Source organism: Sciurus carolinensis, chromosome 12 (genome assembly GCF_902686445.1).
Source record: "Sciurus carolinensis chromosome 12, mSciCar1.2, whole genome shotgun sequence".
Taxonomy (NCBI): domain Eukaryota; kingdom Metazoa; phylum Chordata; class Mammalia; order Rodentia; family Sciuridae; genus Sciurus; species Sciurus carolinensis.
In genome coordinates this window covers 11,671,166-11,689,014 of record NC_062224.1, presented here as the reverse complement: position 1 = coordinate 11,689,014, position 17,849 = coordinate 11,671,166, and the positions used below count along the sequence as shown (strand labels likewise).

Genomic DNA, 17,849 nt, shown 5'->3' with positions numbered 1-17,849 from the left:
GTGTATTAATTTATTTAAAATTTTTTCTGTAGGAAATAAGTGCACAGTTTCAAATTCTATCCTCAAATGTAGAATATTTCTTTAGCTTCAGTCCACTTATAAAGCATTGGCTAAAAATTAGCCAACAAATACATGTGGTTGGCCGTTAGACAAGGAGTTGGAGTTGTGAAATCCAGTTAAATGTGTCCTGTGAAGGAGGAAGAAGAAGCAGCAGTTTCTTAGACCAAGGAGAGACAGCAAGAAATTCCAAATATCAGTATATGGAGCTCAGTGATGGTCACTTCATTCCCGCACTGGGCTATGGCATTTATAAACCTCAAGAGGTAAGAGTATGTTGTTAAATTGAGGGTTCAAAAGAAATTAGACACAGGATGAGTGAAATTCAATCGAGGTTGTAGACTTACATGCTTCCTATATGACTCTGGGGGTTTCACATGGTTCTCTGTGTCTGCAGACTGGAGGTATTCCATGTACAGGGGACAGAATGCTCCAACAGTGCTCTCCATCAGTGACTGATGTTGTGGTCACCTGTTGAGTTTTCTGGGAACTTTTCCCAACATTTCAGCCTTTTTACCATCATGGCAGAACAATGAAAATCAGCAATTTGTTTGAAATTGGACTGTTATTCTTCTTTATTTCTATACTTCAGGATATATGTTTTTCTTTTGAAGAAGGCAAGATCCAGATATATCCGTGAAGCAAAAGGTAGTGGAAATGAGCATCATAGCATAAATGAAGGGGAATACTTCCTTTACACTGTGAGCATCTCACAGAAAATGTTGACCTTGGCTGAGTAGAATTTTTCATTTGGTCTCAACTGCAAGACATGTATTTGGATGTGTAATATAACACCCAGATAAGTCAAAAGAGGACTAAAAACGTTATTTGTCAATTGTTGGCCATTGTTGGTGTGTACTGTTTTGACAGATGACCTCTGAAGTGGATCAAGCTAAGTTTCATTGACTGAAATATATTTGCATTCCAGTATTATCCTCTGACCATTTATTGTGTTATAAGGGACCAATTTCCTGAAGTTTAAATTTAAATTCTTCCTTCTGCAAGACTTAAGGAGACATCCAGAGAACAATTGTAAGAACCTTGACTGACTTACTTACATGGTAGGGCAAAGCTGCATGAAGGAAACTAAAAGGGTTCCAGCTGTACTTCAAGTGCCCTTAGACCTAAGAAATTCAGGACTAGAATCAGCACATGATGGTAGGACATGGGATCATGTTCATTTTCATATTATAGAAATTAAAGATTCTGAATCTTCCACAAAAAGGAGTGAGTTAGATTTAAGGCTGTTGATTTTTGAATAATCCCTTACAAGGTGAGAATAATTTCTTATTTTTAAGTCTATATCCTTAGAATACACATTTTTTCCACCTAGAGTTTTGTTCTTTCATACGGAGATATGATTGTGTACCAGATGTGATAGAGCACACTGCACTTTGCTCAAGTGCTTGTGATCAAGCTAGCCCCTTTCTGGCTTCTGGAAACATTGATATTTAATTTCTTTTTAACACACAAAGATGATGGAGGATCCTAAAGTATGAAAACAATGGAGTGTATGTATTCTGCAGTCAAATTCATAGTCCAGTTATTCCAGGGCGAACCTTGAGACTGCATACAAGGCAAAAATTCTTATTGAGGAATGCGTAAGGAGAGGGTCAAGCAGTAATAGGCTGAACACACAGCAACTCCTTTTTACACATTGCTTTGCCAAGTAGCGCTTCCTCTTCCTTATGGCATTTTGTCCAGTGAACTCTGGCTGGAGGAGTGAAAACTATTATTTCCACAGTGCCCTCAGTTCTATCTCAGTTACCACAATCAGAGGGATTTTAATATAAAATTTTAGTTGTTCTATTTAATTATACATGACAGTAGAGTGTATTTTCACATGCTTACAGAAACATGGGGCATATCTTATTCTAATAGAATTCCAGTCTTTCAAATGTGTTTGACATAGCGATTCCCTGTGATGTATTGATATATGAATATAGGAAAATTAGGTCAGATTGATTCCACTGTCTTTCTTATTCCTATTCCCACTATTTTCATTTATTCCTTTTTGTCTAAAACTCTGAACTTCTACCTTACCCTTTTCTCCACCACCCCATTGTGTGTTAGCATTTACAAATCAGAGAGATCACTCAGACCCTTGGTTTTTGGGACTGGCTCATTTCACTTACCATGATAATTTACAGATCCATCTGCTTACAGGCAAATACCATGAAGTCATTTTGCTTTATGACTGTTTTCTTTTTTCATTGTGTATATACTTCACATTTTCATTAATCATTTTTATTTTGAAATGCACCTAGCTTCCTTTCATAGCTTAGCTATTGTGAATTCCACTGCTATAAACATCGATGCAGATACTTCTCTGGAGTATTCTGATTTTAACTCCCATGTATACATATTGAGACATGGTTTAACCAGGGTGAATGGTGGTTCCATTCCTATTGTTTTGAAAATTTACCATACACACTGCTGTCTAAAGTGGTAGCATCAACTTCCAGTTCCACCAGAAATGAATTATTTTCTTTACAACTTCGACAACATTTATTGCTAATGTATTCTAATTTTTTGGTACTGGCAAATGAACTCTGGAGCAATCAATCTCTGAGCCACATCCACAGCCAAATGTTGTATTTTATTTAGAGTTGCTTATTGCTACTCTGTTTTGAAGGCAGGTTTTGAACTCTCTCTCCTCCTTTCTCATAATTCAAAGTAACTAGGATTACAGACATGTGGCATGGTGTCCAACTATTACTGTATTCTTGATATTACCTTTCTGAATGAGGTCAGTATACTTTTAGTTTGCATTTTTTAATTTCTAGATACATATTGTTGACTATTTGTATCTCCTATTTTAAGAAATGTGTGTTAACATCATTTGATCATAAATTGGTATTTTTCTTCTTTCTATTTTTCTTTTTTGTTGTTGGTGAGCTTTTGGAGATCTTGTATATTGTGGAAACTAATGTTTTATCTTCAGAGAGAGTGGAGAAGATTTTTTTGTCATTCTGTAGACTCAAGAGAGGGGGTTTTATATGTTAGACTGCTGGAGCAGTGACATCAACATTAACTTGCTTAATTTGCTTATATGATCAACATAAGAAGAAGCCACTGTCCTGAAAATACAAGCAAAAACCATCTTTCCAAAGGAAATATTAGCTTGCCTTCAATTCCAATGTGCATGGGAGAAAGTCAGGATCTTTACAGAAAATGTATATCTGGAGGAAGAGTGTCAGGCTTGCTCTCATTATTTCATAATTGTCTAAGTTTTGGGGAACAAAAGGGACCTTGAAGCCCATTGTATTATACTATACTTCTTTTCTTTAGAAAGATTCATCTATATATGCTGTTCTTTGATAGACTGGTATTGTGGTATGTCCTAGCTTAGGTTATCAATTTAACCATCTCCATTGAAGATCTAAGGAAATTATTTCAACAGCTTTTCTTGGAGAAAATATTTTCCATGTGCTTTCAAACTTCAGTGTAGGGAGTATTTATTATATTTTGTGCATCTTTATTGAGAGATGAGTCATAGAATCTTGCACAGCATTTCCTTTATAATCCAACCCATGCAATCTTCCCGTGTATTAATTTTACTCAGTGACACAAATTGTCACATAAATTATCAAATGACTATACATGTATGCCGTGTAATGTGAGTTCTTCCAGACACTGAACTTGAATTGCTCCTGGGGTTCTCTGATGACAATGTACTATAATTTCTGTGTCTCAGGAGGCTTCTTAGATGCCAAATTCTTGTTGTTTATGAGGAAATCTCCAGACAAAGTGATTTTGGGGTCATTTCCCCAAATGCAGATCTAACACAAAACATAGGCAATGTTGTTATATGAAGTGACTACTTTGGACTATGACATTCAATATTTCTCTTTAACTATTTCCTTAAGTCTTTTATAAGAGAAAAGGGGGCATTCAAAGTGCAGGGTCTTTGCACCTTATCAGATATTTATGGAGTTTGAAGAAAGCTTTGGAGTATAAAGTTCCTTCCAGTCTAGTGACTTGTCTGCTCTGCTCATTATGAGTTATCTCTCATAACATGATTCTCCAAGAACTTCTTTTGTTTGTTCTTCTAGGTTCCTAATAGTAAGACAACAGAGGCCACCAAAATAGGTATAGAAGCTGGGTTCTGCCATGTTGATTCTGCTTGTGTTTACCAAGTAGAAGAGAAAGTAGGATTGGCCATAAGAAATAAGATTGCAGATAGCACTGTGAAGAGAGAAGACATATTCTATACTTCAAAGGTATTGTGTATACAGTGCAAACATTACTGCAATGTGACATGAAGTAGTGAAAATATTTTTGGGTGGTCAGTTGTTGGTAGAATGCTATAATTGGCACAATACTTAGTCACATAAAATAGAAAGTATCAAAAACAGAGAAAGCTTGTGAATTCTTACTCACAGTCTACAGACATGACTTTGACATCCTTCATGTTTCTTATTCTCCAATCAACTATAGGATTTATTATTGATTGTGGAATCAGATGGATTTGGCACCAGATTATGTATTCATTATCTCCTAGTTGACTTTTTAAATTTTCATGTCATTGTGAGTATCAACATGACATTTCTCTTTAATAAAAAGTAATGTAGGACATTTCACTTTGTAGTAAACAGGATAGAGCTGAAGTGTCTTGATCAGTAAAATGTTCAAAATGTGTTTCCATGCAGATCTTGAAAAAATGCTAATTCTTATCTTGAGAGTTGAATGGATAAGATAGATGAACAACAGCTTTGTAATCTCTGTGATACACAATTCAGAGTTTCAATAATAGTATTATTTCATAAGAAACATGTCTTGTGCAATTCATTCCATAGTTTGAATGATTAATTATCAAAAATATAATCTGGTTCTCTGGAATAGGTCTGATCAACGGAAACCAGAGTCCTGAAGAGAATATGTTCCCTATGATTAAGAGCTTACAATGAATATCCATATAAATTTCTCAATATGAAGTTAAACAAATCCCTCAAATATGGGTAATAATTTCATCCAATCCAATCTTCTTTCTTTAACCTCTGTAAATTTGATCCACTTTTCATCAATGAGAAATGGTCCAATCTTGCTTGGAAAGATCACTGAGAAAACTTCATTTTGACTATGTTGATCCTTATCTGATTCATTTCCCAGTTGCAGTAAATGTAGGCAATTTGTATCATGAAAATTTTTAATTTCAGTTCTCAGGATGTCTATCATTACCATGGATGTATGAGTTATGCTTCTAATATGTAATTATTTAAACTTAATTAATATGATATATAGAAAGTGCAGACTATGCATAGATTAATAATTAGAAATAATCCTCAGAAAGTTTTCTGTTTATTCATCCATTATGTCTGCATGTACAGAGGTATTGCTTGGTTTTGTCAAAGCCTTTTCTCCTGGTGATAAGTAGTACTTTAGGGCAATTGAAATTTCATGGTCTGTAATACTTTTTCCATTTTCCAGCATGAATTTAAACTTGAAGTGAAATATCAGTGACTATCTTTGGAACACATATATATTCTTAGACACATATGTGCACAGGTAGGTAAAGACAAGTGTTTAGCCTGTGTCTTCACTGAAATCCTTTATTGCTGGAGACTATGCTTATCCAACCACTGATTTACAGAATGAAAGAGATACATTTTCCTATGGGAATGTATAGACACTGGAAAAATAACATAGCCAACTAGAACACCCCATTAGGACACCAGATAATATCTTACTTAATTATACATGTATATATGTATATATATACATATGAATAATTAAATATCTTTATATATGCTTTTCTCTGAAGATATACATATATTTGTATATAAATAGACATATATAATTTTCTCTGTACATATGTATATATACATACATATATTTGTATAAAATTAAACATAGGAACAATTTGATGTAAGAGAAAAAAGGAAACTAACCATCTAAAGTTATACCTTCCACCTCCACGTGTAAACACTTTGGAAATAGATAAATATAATGCTCCACCAATTTCATGGAGGATTTGTGTCACAGCCCTTAAGTTTACATAAGAGCATTGCTCTGCATGGACATATAAATGAATTCAGCAAGTTTGATGTTATGATCACTTCTATTCCAGACAGGGGAAGAGGCTTATCCAAGAGAAGAAAATGGAAAAATAATATATGACTCAGTGGATCTCTCTGCTCTGTGGGGGGGGTGAATGCCTGAAGGAGTGATCCCACAGGAAGCCCACAGGGTGGCAGTCAGGTCATGTATTCTCCTGAAATATTTGGTCTAAAAATCAGAATGATTAAAAGAGTATTTTTGTTAGGGTTGTGAGGAGGAACACATTACTGGAATGTAAGAGGGAGAAATAGAGGAGAAAAGAACTTATGATAATGAGAACATGCAACACCTACTTCCACATGTGGTGATGTCTGATTCCCTAAGGAGGACAAAGGATTTCTTTTTCTGGTTCGAATTTCCTGGCCCTATACTCATCACCATTTTTCTCTTCTTAACAATCAATTCAGCAGCTTTGTTAACATATTTTTACAGTGTTCCTCTTCAAAGTTTTATCTTGCATTTATATACACATAGTCAACTGCAGAAGTGACTCTTCATGACCCCTTCTTCCCAAGGCCATGGAGAATTGTAAAGATGCAGAGTTGACCAAATCCATCGAGGTGTCCAGTTTTTACTGCAGGCAGCTGATCCTGAAGAGACCAGGCCTCAGGTTTAAACCTGTCCACAACCAGGTGAGACACCTGAGCATCATCAGCACCTCTTGTTCATTTCCTTGTTTCTTCAGCACTGCCAGGTGTCCATTTGTCCTGTACCCCAGTTCATTTGCCTTTGTGGAACAGAAAAGTCTAAGATTAGTGCCACTGTTTTGGAGGAAGTGGAGAGTCTTGTTTCTTTTTCTGAAGGGTGAATCCTTAGAGACAGTGAGGGATGGATCTTAATGCCCAGTTTATGTAGGACTCTGGTGATGTAAAGGTGATCAAGGAGGACAGTGGTTGTTGATCTGACTTCATGGCAAGGTGAACTTGTCCTTGAGCAATGATGGATAATCAGATAATGGATGGGTGAATGTGCTGTGGAGGGAACTGTGTGTAGGAAAGAAGGTCAGTACACAAGAATGGGTAGTGAGCAAATCAAGAGTGAAAACGGAAAGTCAGTGGTCAGGGTATGTGTGGAGGTTGGCTGTCTGAGCCCTGGTTATCTCTCTTAACAGTTTTCAGGACCCAGATGAACAATTAACAGGAAGGTAAATCAGAGCTTAAGCTTAAAGAACTGTGAGGAAGTTACATGTGTATGGTTTTTGTTATGAGGGATGAAATCCACATTCAGGCAATTTTAGCCGATTTGTAGTTGGTCTTGTGTCTGAGTCCTTCTGACATGGTTTCTTCTATGCTTTCTGATATTAAATCTACTGTGTGATCCCATCAATTCTGTTCATGGGTCTGTGCTCAAACGTACATTTTGAAAACTTTCATTCATGGAGTAATGGGTCTCTGGTTGGAACACAGCTTATCAAATTCATTAATTCATATATATAGATTGAACACTATAAATTTCTAATATAAATGTTAAAAATAAAAAATAATTTCAGTAATATTTTTACCCCAATATTTTATTTTGAAATTGTTTAAACATACAGAAAAATTGAAAACATAATACATAATATCCATATTTTTCACCTGTATCTAAAATTTTTGACTTTTGGTTTCACTGTGAGATGTTGGTTTGTGGGGGTATATCAGCATACTTATGTGTAACACTTTTCTAAATGTCTTCAAAGTCAATTTTAGACTGACTGTTCACTTCTAGAGATCTCAGAGAACATCTCCTGGGTAAGAAAATGATCTCTCACATACTTTATTTTTCTTACTATGTCTGAAGATTTTGTTAAGTCTCTCACATCATCTACATTCAATTGTGCTCATGTTTCCTATTTCTGTACTGAAATCTTTCATAATTCTTCCCCTTTCCCAAATGTGACATGGGTTCACATAATGCACTGTCATGTTTCTTAAGCTCTTTTCACACAGAATGTTCACCTAGTGCTTTTGCACATGATAAAGAACCAGAGTTTTTTTTTTGTTTTCAAAATATTTTATTATATCAGTTATCTTGTTTTACATTCCCTTTTTCAGTCAGTTAGGGGATAGAATTGAATTCCTTCTTAGAGATCAACAGCCTGAGGAGAAACCAAGGCAGTCAGAGTGGTCCTTAGCTACTGAGTTTTACATTACACTAGAAAAATTTTAGAGTGTTGCTCAGACTAGTGGTGCATTAAAAAGGAGAAAATGGGAAAAATGTGAATGTCCCAATGGAGAGAGTGAATCTTTACAGAGAGGAGAGGCATGGGGGCCCATCTTACCTCCCAGTTTTGTTGGGTATATCAAGGAAGATTTCAGCATCCTGCCCAGGTTCATGTTTTGAATGTTGACTGAAAGTAGGATTGTGTCTGATTTCCAAGTCTTCATTCTGCATGTTGCCCCTCAAATGTGAGATTTTCAAGTCTGGGTCACTTTAATAAACAATAACTTGTTCATATTGAAATTCCATTTTACTGATTATGTGATTATGTTATCAGGAATCGTTCTAAGATCCCTAATTTCTGGATTTTTTGTTTTTTTTTTTTTTTTTGCTTTGGATAACCAAATTTACCCAAATGTTACTTTTAGAAAACTTACAAAATGTCTTTCAAACTACTCCGTGTGAGTGTCTTTGAATTCTTGATTTAAGACACAATTTGAAGTACAATTTCAATTATTTTAAAAATTCTAGTTCTTTCCTTTTGTTTCAATAATAATATTAGCATGTAGTACAATCAGATACCTTCTATCTTGTCCACCAAAGGTAGAATGTCATGTTTATCACAACCAGAGGAAACTGCTAGGTTTCTGCAAATCAAAAGATATTGTTCTGATTGCCCCTGGTGCCCTTGGAAATCGATGATACAAAGAATGATAATGAGAACATCAGGCGGTTTTCCAAAATGCCATTGTTGGTGAAATATTTATTCTCCTACAAGTCTTGGATTTCAGAAGACCACTCTCAACTGAGTCTGAGACAGGGTAGAATGTACATTTCTCAAAAGATCTGCTGGTCCTGGCAGTGCATTTGAGGATGGCTATATAGAGTGGTCCACATAGATCTGGTCTCTATTGTGAGTGGATCCAGTGGTGCCTTCCTGTAATCCCAGTGTCTTGAAAGGCTGAGGCAGGAAGACTGCAAATTTGAAGTTAGCCTCAGAAATGTAGCAAGACACACTGTCAAAATAAAAAAAAAAAATAGTTGACTATTTTTAAATAGTGGAAGAGTGTCTTTGGATCAATCTCCAGTAAGCTACATCCTCCAAAAAAGAGAAATTAATGAATGCCTCCTAATTAACTTGTCCTCAGGTCTTCAGAATCATTTTCTTTTCTTGCAGAGTTGACCAGAGCTCTCCAGTTCTCTTGGATGATCCAGTTCTTGGTGCCTTGGCAAAAAAGCACAAGTGATCCCCAGCCCTGATTTTCCTCTGTTATCAGTTGCAGCGCAGTGTTGTGGTTCTGTTCTGGAGTTTTAGGAGAATGAGATAAAAGAGAACACTCAGGTATAGAGAAGGGCTTTGGGCATTCTGGTTCTTACAGAGTACCCTTGACCTGCATGCTTCTTTCAAACATATAAGGACATTTTGGGGCCAAGTCAATATCGGTAGCATGACCTTTGCCTGTAAGATTTCAGGTACTTTCAGAAATGTGTTCTCTTACTCTACAATGGGACAGGCAGGCAGTGTAGCTGGATAGGATTAGGATTGCATAAAGCACAGAGATTTGATTTTCACTATTGGTAGCCACGTATACTTAACACTTTCAAGTGACATCTTTGTATTTTTTTGCTGATAGAAGAATTTGTATTCAGTAATATTTATTCCATAAATGATGATTTTATTTTACATTTCCCCAAATAATCAATATCTTTAAATATTCATATTGTTATTCACTTTTTAGCATTTTTACTTGTCCACTGTTAGCTTTTGAATTGCCCACTTAAATGGTTTGTTCATCTTTTCATATTCAGGATAACTTTTTGAACCATTACTTACAGTATATGTAAAACAAACCACACTTAATATTGAGGTTAGTACAAAGAACATTTTATTATCTCATCATTCTTTGGTTTGACTCTTTGCTGTGGCTTGGTCTAAACTCTGTGAATATCTTCCAGCTACATTGGCTGCTCATGTATTTGTAACAAACTCTCAAATACACATGAAAAGAGTGTGTTCCCTCTCCTCTGTCCAGCTTGCTCTGTTATCTGGGATTGTCTTAGCTCCCCTCCATAGAACTTTACAAGCATCAGCTCAAATTTGAGCTCATCACATACCACTGTCCCAAGCCAGTGAATGGATCCTTGTAGAATCTTCTAATTTCTCTGCTCAGAATGGGCACATCAGTGTTTCTGCCAAGTTCTAATGGCCGGTGCATGTTATAGGCCATGCAAGTCTTTGGAGGTTGGGAAATAGACACCATCTCTCAGTGAAAGAAGCTGAAAAATTCACATAGGAAAAAGTTTGGAGACTGGGAGATGTAAACTACTGGGAGAGCACATTTTTTAAAAGTTCACTACATTTATATGTTCTGGAACTTATTTTTCAGATTCAGATTTATTTGTTGAACTATGCTCTCCAAATTGTTTTTGTGCTTTCATTATCCTTCTGGTATATTTTCACGATCAAAGTGCCTTCTCTTATTATTGTCTTCCTGCCTTCACTTTGTGGTTGATGAGTCTCATGTTTCTTCTTATGTTGGGAACTCAACAATAATCTCTTTCATTACTTTACAAAAGTATTATAGAAATTCCAAATTTAATTCAACTACTGTTTTTTAACATTATGGAAAATAAAGATTCATATACACACATAACTTTTAAATCACGAGTTATACTTTCAGCAACAAAAACTATTTTTCTGGCTACTTTTCTGACATCAATTGTCTTAACTGCTCTATCCCACAGATTTCATTATGGTAGAAAATATGAATTTCTGACCTATATCACAAAGCATTTTCTTACTTCTTCCCTCTTTTAAAAATATCTTGGTTACTGTAGATTGACGTAATAAAAAGAAGTTAGAAGAATTTTACCAACCTCTCACCAGATTGTCATTGTTTGCATTGAAAACTCATATCAATCTTGGATTGGAATCTTCAATATTTCAGAGTAGTTTCTCTCCAAGTTTGCATTGAAACTCTCACCAAACTTGGAGAGAAACTACTCTGAAATATTGAAGATTCCAATCCAAGATTGATATGAGTTTCTAACATTAGCCAGTCTTATACAATATTGTAGTAAAATTTTATTTTATTTCTTTTTCTCTTTCATTTTTTATTTATTTTTTAGTTTGTTTTACGGATTGCATTTTGATTCATTGTACACAAATGGGGTACATCATTTCATTTCTGTGGCTGTACATGATGTAGATTCAAATCATTTGTGTAATCATACATGTATATAGGGTAATGATTGTCTCATTCCACCATTTTTCATACCCCTTCCCTCTCATGTCCTTCTACATAATCTAAAGTCCCCTCATTCTTCTCCTATTCCCCACCCTCACCCCCATTTTATATCATTCTCCACTTATCAGGGAAAACATTGAGCCTTTGTTTTTTGGGGCTTGGCTTATTTCACTTAGCATGATATAATCCAATTTCATCAATTTATTTGCAAATGCCATAATATTATTCTTGTTTTTGGCTGAACAGTATTCCACTGTGTATATATACCAGAATTTCTTTATCCATTCATCTGTTGAAGGGCATCTAGGTTGGTTCCACAATCTAGCTATTGTGAACTGAGCTGCTATAAACATTGATGTGTCTGCATTATGGTAGTTTCCTGATTTCAGGTCCTTTGGGTATAAACTGGGCATAACAGGGTCAAAAACACTGGCATAACTTGGTCAAAAGGTGGGTCCATTCTATGTTTCTGAGGATTCTCCACACTGCTTTCCAGAGTAGCTGCACCAATTTGCAACTCCACCAACAATGTAAATGTGGGCCTTTTTCCCCACATCCACGCCAACATCTAATATTGTTTGTGTTCTTGATAGTAGCCATTCTAATTGGAGTAAGATGAAATCTTATAGTTGTGTTAATTTGCATTTCTCTAATTATTAGAGGTGTTGAACACTTTTTCACATATTTATTAACTTCCTGTGTGTCTTCTTCTGTAAAGTGTCTGTCCAGGTCCTTGGCCAATATAATGATTGGTTTCTTTGTATTTTTGATTGTATCTTTTGCTGAGAAAAAGCTTTTTAGTTTGAGCCCATCCAATTTTATTGATTCTTTCATTGATTTCTTATACTTTGGGTGTCTTGTTGAGGAAGTCTGATCCTAAGCCAACATGATGATGTTTTGGGCCTATTTTGTCTTCTATTAGGTGCAAGGTCTCTGGTCTAATTCCTATGTCTTTGATCCATTTTGAGTTAAGTTTTGTGCAGGGTGAGAGATCAAGGTTTAATTTCATTTTATTGTGTATGGATTTCCAGTTTTCCCAGTACTATTTGTTTAATGGGCTATCTTTTCTCCATTGTTTGTTTTTGGCTCCTTTGTCTAGTATGAGGTGGATGTATTGATGTGATTTTTGTCTCTGTGTCTCTTCTATTCTGTACCATTGCTCTGTCTGTCTGTTTTGGTGCTGATACCATGCTGTTTTGTTACTGTTGCTCTGTAATTTAGTTTAATGTTTGGTATTGTGATACCTCCTGTTTCACTTTTTCTACTCAGGATTGTTTTGGTTACTCGAGGTTCCTTGTTCTTCCAGATGAAGCTCATGATTGTTTTCTCTATTTCTATGAAGAAAGTCATTGAAATTTTAATTGGAATTGCATTGAATCTATGTAGCATCTTTGGTAGAATGGCCATTTTGACAATGTTAATTCTGCCTATCCAAGAACATGGGAGATCTTTCTATCTTCGAAGATTTTCTTCAATTTCTTTCTTTAATGTTCTGTAGTTTCATTGTGGAGGTCTTTCACCTCTTTTGTTAGATTAATTCCCAACTATTTTATGTTGATTGAGGCTACTGTGAATGAAGTGGTTTGCTTAATTTCTCTTTCAGAGGATTCATCACTTATGAATAGAAATGTATTAGATTTACATGTATTGATTTTACATCCTGCTACTTTGCTGAATTCATTTATTAGTTATAGAAGTCTTCTAGTGGAGTTTTTTGGATCTTCTAAATATAGGATCATGTCATCAGCAAATAGTGACAGCTTTAGTTCTTCTTTTCCTATTTGTATCCCTCTAATTTCTTTGGACTTTCTAATTACTATGGCAAGTGTTTCAAGGATGATGTTGAATAGAAGTGGTGAAAGAGGGCATCCCTGTCTTGTTCCAGTTTTTAGAGGGAATGCTTTCAATTTTTCTCCATTAAGAATGATGTTGGTTGTGGGTTTAGCATAGATAGCCTTTACAATATTGAGGTATGTTCCTACTATTCCCATTTTTTCTAGCGTTCTAAGCATGAACAGGAGCTATATTTTGTCAAACACTTTCTCAACATCTATTGAAATAATCATGTGATTCATAACTTTAAGCCTATTGATGTGATGAATTACATTTATTGATTTCCAGGTGTTGAACCAACCTTGAATTGCTGGGATAAACCCCATTTAATCATGGTGCACTATCTTTTTAATATATATTTTGTATGTGATTTGCCAGTAGTTTGTTAAGGATATTTGCATCTATGTTTATCAGGGATATTGGTCTAAAGTTTTCTTTCCTTGCTGTGTCTTTGTCTGGTTTTGGTATCAGAGTGATACTAGCCTCATAGAATGAATTTGGAAGGGTTTCCTCCTTTTCTATTTCCTGGGATACTTTGAGGAGTATTGGTATCAGTTCTTCTTTAAAGGTCTTGTAGAATTTGACTGAAAATCCATCTGGTCCTGGGCTTTCCTTGGTTGGTAGGCTTTTGATGGCTTCTTCTGTTTTGGTGTTTGAAATTGATCTGTTTAGATTGTGTATGTCTTCTGATTCAGTTTGGGATGATCTATGTCTCTAAAAATTTGTCAATGCCTTCAATATTTTCTATTTTGTTGGAGTATAGATTTTCAAAGTAGCTTCTAATTATGTTATGTACTTTAATGGTGTCTGTTGTGATCTTCCCTTTATCATCACAAATTCTAGTGATTTGAGTTTTCTCTCTCTTTCTCTTCATTAGTGTGGCTAGGGGTTTATCAATTTTATTACTTTTTCAAAGAACCAACTTTTTGTTTTGTCAATTTTTGAATTGTTTCTCTTGTTTCAATTTCATTGATTTCAGCTCTGATTTTGATTATTTCCTGTCTTATACTATTTTTGGTGTTCTTCTATTTTTAGGGTGTTGATGAATTGGTAGGTCATTTATTTGTTGATGTTTTATTTTTTTAATGTATGCCCTTCTTAGTACAGATTTCACAGTGTCCCAGAGATTTTGATATGTTGTGTCATTGTTCACAATTATGTCTAAGAATTTTTAATTTTTTCCCTGATGTCTTCTGTTATCATTGAATCATTCAATATTTAATATTATTTAGTCTCCAGGTGTATGAGTAGTTTTAGTTTGTTATCATTTATTTATAATTGCATTCCATTATGGTCTGAATATGGGTAGTATCTCTAATTTTTTATATTTACTAATGGCTTCTTTGTGGTATAGTATATGGTCTATTTTGGAGAAGGATCCATGAGCTGCTGAGAAGAAAGTATATTTGCTTGAAGATGGATGAAATCCACTGTAAATATCCATTAAGTCTATAACATTATTGTATTATTTACTTCTATAATTTCTTTGTTCAGTTTTTGTTTGGAGGATCTATCCAGAGTGGTTTGTTAGAGTGCCCCACTATTAATATGTTTTGGTCTATTTGATTCTTAAAATTGAGAAAGGTTTGATATAAATAGATACTCCATTGTTTGGGGAATAAATATTGGAAATTATTATATCTTGCTGTTTTATGCTTCCTGTAAGCAGTATGAAATGTCCTTCTTAATCCCTTCTGTCCCTTCTGACTAACTTAGGTTTGAAATCCACTTTATCTGATATGAGAATGGAGACCCCTGCATTTTTACTGGGTCCATGTTCATGGTATGTTTTTTCCCATCCTTTCACCTTTAGTCTGTGGATGTCTTTTTCTATGAAATGAGTCTCTTGAGGGTAGCATATTGTTGGGTCTTCCCAATCTGCCAATCTTATCCATTCTGCCAGTCTATGTCTTTTGATTATTGATTTTAGTTCATTGACATTCAGGGTTAGTATTGAGATATGATTTGTATTCCTGTTCATTTTGGCTTATTTTTGGTTTTTTACTTGTCCTTTGATTGACTTTTCCTTTAGGGTAGTTCCTCCCTATGCTGACTGGTGTTGTTGCTTTTCACATCCTCCTCATGAAATATTTTGTTGAGAATGTTCTGCAGGGCAGGGTGTTTATTTGTAAATTCTTTTAGCTTTTGTTTATCATGGAAAGATTTTATTTCATTGTTGTCGTGTCCCTCGCCCGCAAGAAAGCACGACACAGGAATCTTCCTTCAGCAGTTTAATCAGGACCTTAATATTATAAAACCATGGTTTTTCTTCTTCTTTCTCTTGAGCCGAATTCATACACTTTTATACTCTTGCAATAGCCAATCTACTCCTGCCACTTGGCCTATGTTCATAGGTGCTCCCATTTGCAACAGTTAGCTCAACCAAATATGGGCTTGTTTACCTAGAAAGCACTTCAGGAAACCAGCGCCATCTTATCATGGTGGCAAGGCGGCTCGCCACAGCTCCCCCTTCTTTATTTTATGAACACAGGTGAAGGTAGAGGCCCTATCCTACTGTGCAAAAGTGGCAAATAGTGAACGTCAGTCCCAGAGTGGCGCCTTCTCCGGGCCTAATATCACCTAAGCCGATGCCTTTTTTCGTAGGGTGGGACGTGGACATCAAACCCACATGCAATAGGGCATGCCTTCCTTGAGGTTTAAAAATAAAACTCTCAAGTGCAGTGCTTTGCCTCGCATCCTGTGTCCATGAAGACATAGCGGTATGGAAAACCATACTAGGGGGAGCTTATCCAGCTTACGCAACTGCAAAGGCCTGAGGTAGGAAAACACATTACTCTTCTTGCCAACGCTGCACAATACAGGGGCACCATAAGGAACACAAGGCATACAGTAACAGTTCTCTCCTCTAACATTATTGTTATAGCTCAAGATTAAAGGTGGAAGTTACAAGGTAATTGAAGCTTTAATTAGTACAAGAAATCCCTAGGATGTAAATTCACAGTCCTCAAAGAAAAGTACATAATAATTACAGCAGTACTCTGCAGACACCTAGCGTAAATTATAATTCTAACTCTAACAGAGATATATTAAAAATGTCACTTATTCCCGTGCCAGATTAGCCAACCACACAGAAGGTGACACCCCTTGTTCAATGGCTAACACAGCCTGAATTAGCACCGCCTTTTCACGTGCTTGACGTACTCTTAGCTTGCAAATAAACCAAAGGCAAAGGCAAATGCCTGCAAAACAAACACATCCAAAAATCCCCACATTAAGCCATTCTTTAAAATAACTAAAGGCAGAGGTGAGCCAGCTAGAGAACTGACTCAAAGTAACAGGCTCAACACGAGTGTCATTTAAAATCGCAATCTGCAATAATTGTTGAGTCATCATCTTCTCAGCTTCTAGGGACCAATTGCCTGCAAGAAAGGCAGAAATCAAGTGGCTTTGATTCTTTGCTTCTTCATATCTTACTGGAGTTATACACATGTGTTTATGATTCCCGAATGCATCCAACTTGTGCAATGTTGAAAAGTTCATCCAACTGTACTTGTAGTAAATCTATCCTTTGATTCGCCGCCAAGATCCCTGATAGGATATGTCTGTTGACGCGGTCCTGGGATTCTAGCACCTGTGCAGTTTGCTGTATGACTTGATTAATGGTTTGTGCTGTTTGAACTTGATTGGTCATGGCTAGAGCAGCGGTAGTGGCTGCAGCAGCAGAGACAGCAATAGCAGTTATTATGGCTGCGGTAATGCCAAAGTCTCTCTTTTCTCTGAAGAGGTGCACCAACAGAAAATTATCTGGATTGACCTCCACTGGGACAGGTACAAAGGTGGGTACCTTTACAATCACAGCAACAGATTCACTACCGTTCCAACACTCTGAAAGCAGGCAGGTAATATTATCATTAGAACAATTTAAAATCACTTCCGAACTGTTTGATAATAGAAATAGAAAAAGGGGGGGCAGGCGGCGAACAATGTCTGTCAGCCGCAGAATTATCATGTGCATTCAAAGTTAAAAAATTAATGGTAAAAAGAGCCAAAGACAAACGCTCTTTAGGAGTACAGCTTGCTCCTATTCCCCCTTTTTGTCTTTGGAAAAGTTCTTTAATCGTTCTATGAGCTCTTTCCACGATTCCCTGACCTTGGGGGTTGTAAGGTAAGCCATGAGTCAGTTGCACTCCCATAGTGGAGCAGAAAGAGGTGAATTGCTGACCAGTGTACGCTGGCCCATTATCTGTCTTCAAGGAGCATGGAAGGCCCCAAGCGGCCCAAGCCTCTAGGCAATGGGAGATGACATGATGGCCTTTTTCTCCTGCCAAAGCAGAGGCATGCATAACTCCAGAAAAAGTATCTATTGAGACATGAACATATTTTAGGGAACCAAACTCTGCAATATGAGTTACATCTATTTGCCAAATCGTAAGAGGTCGCAAGCCTCGGGGGTTAACATCAAAAGAAGGGAGATGATGAAATGGAACACAATGAGAACAATCTAAGACAATCTGTCTCGCTTTTGCTCGAGGAATAGAGAAGCGCTTATGA

General features: G+C 36.1%; 1 pseudogene; it reads left to right on the top strand.

Annotated features, from left to right (window-relative positions):
* Window positions 1–260: 260 nt before the first annotated feature.
* On the top strand, window positions 261–9,584 carry LOC124961960 (estradiol 17 beta-dehydrogenase 5-like; annotated as a pseudogene).
* The last annotated feature ends 8,265 nt before the right edge of the window (window positions 9,585–17,849 follow it).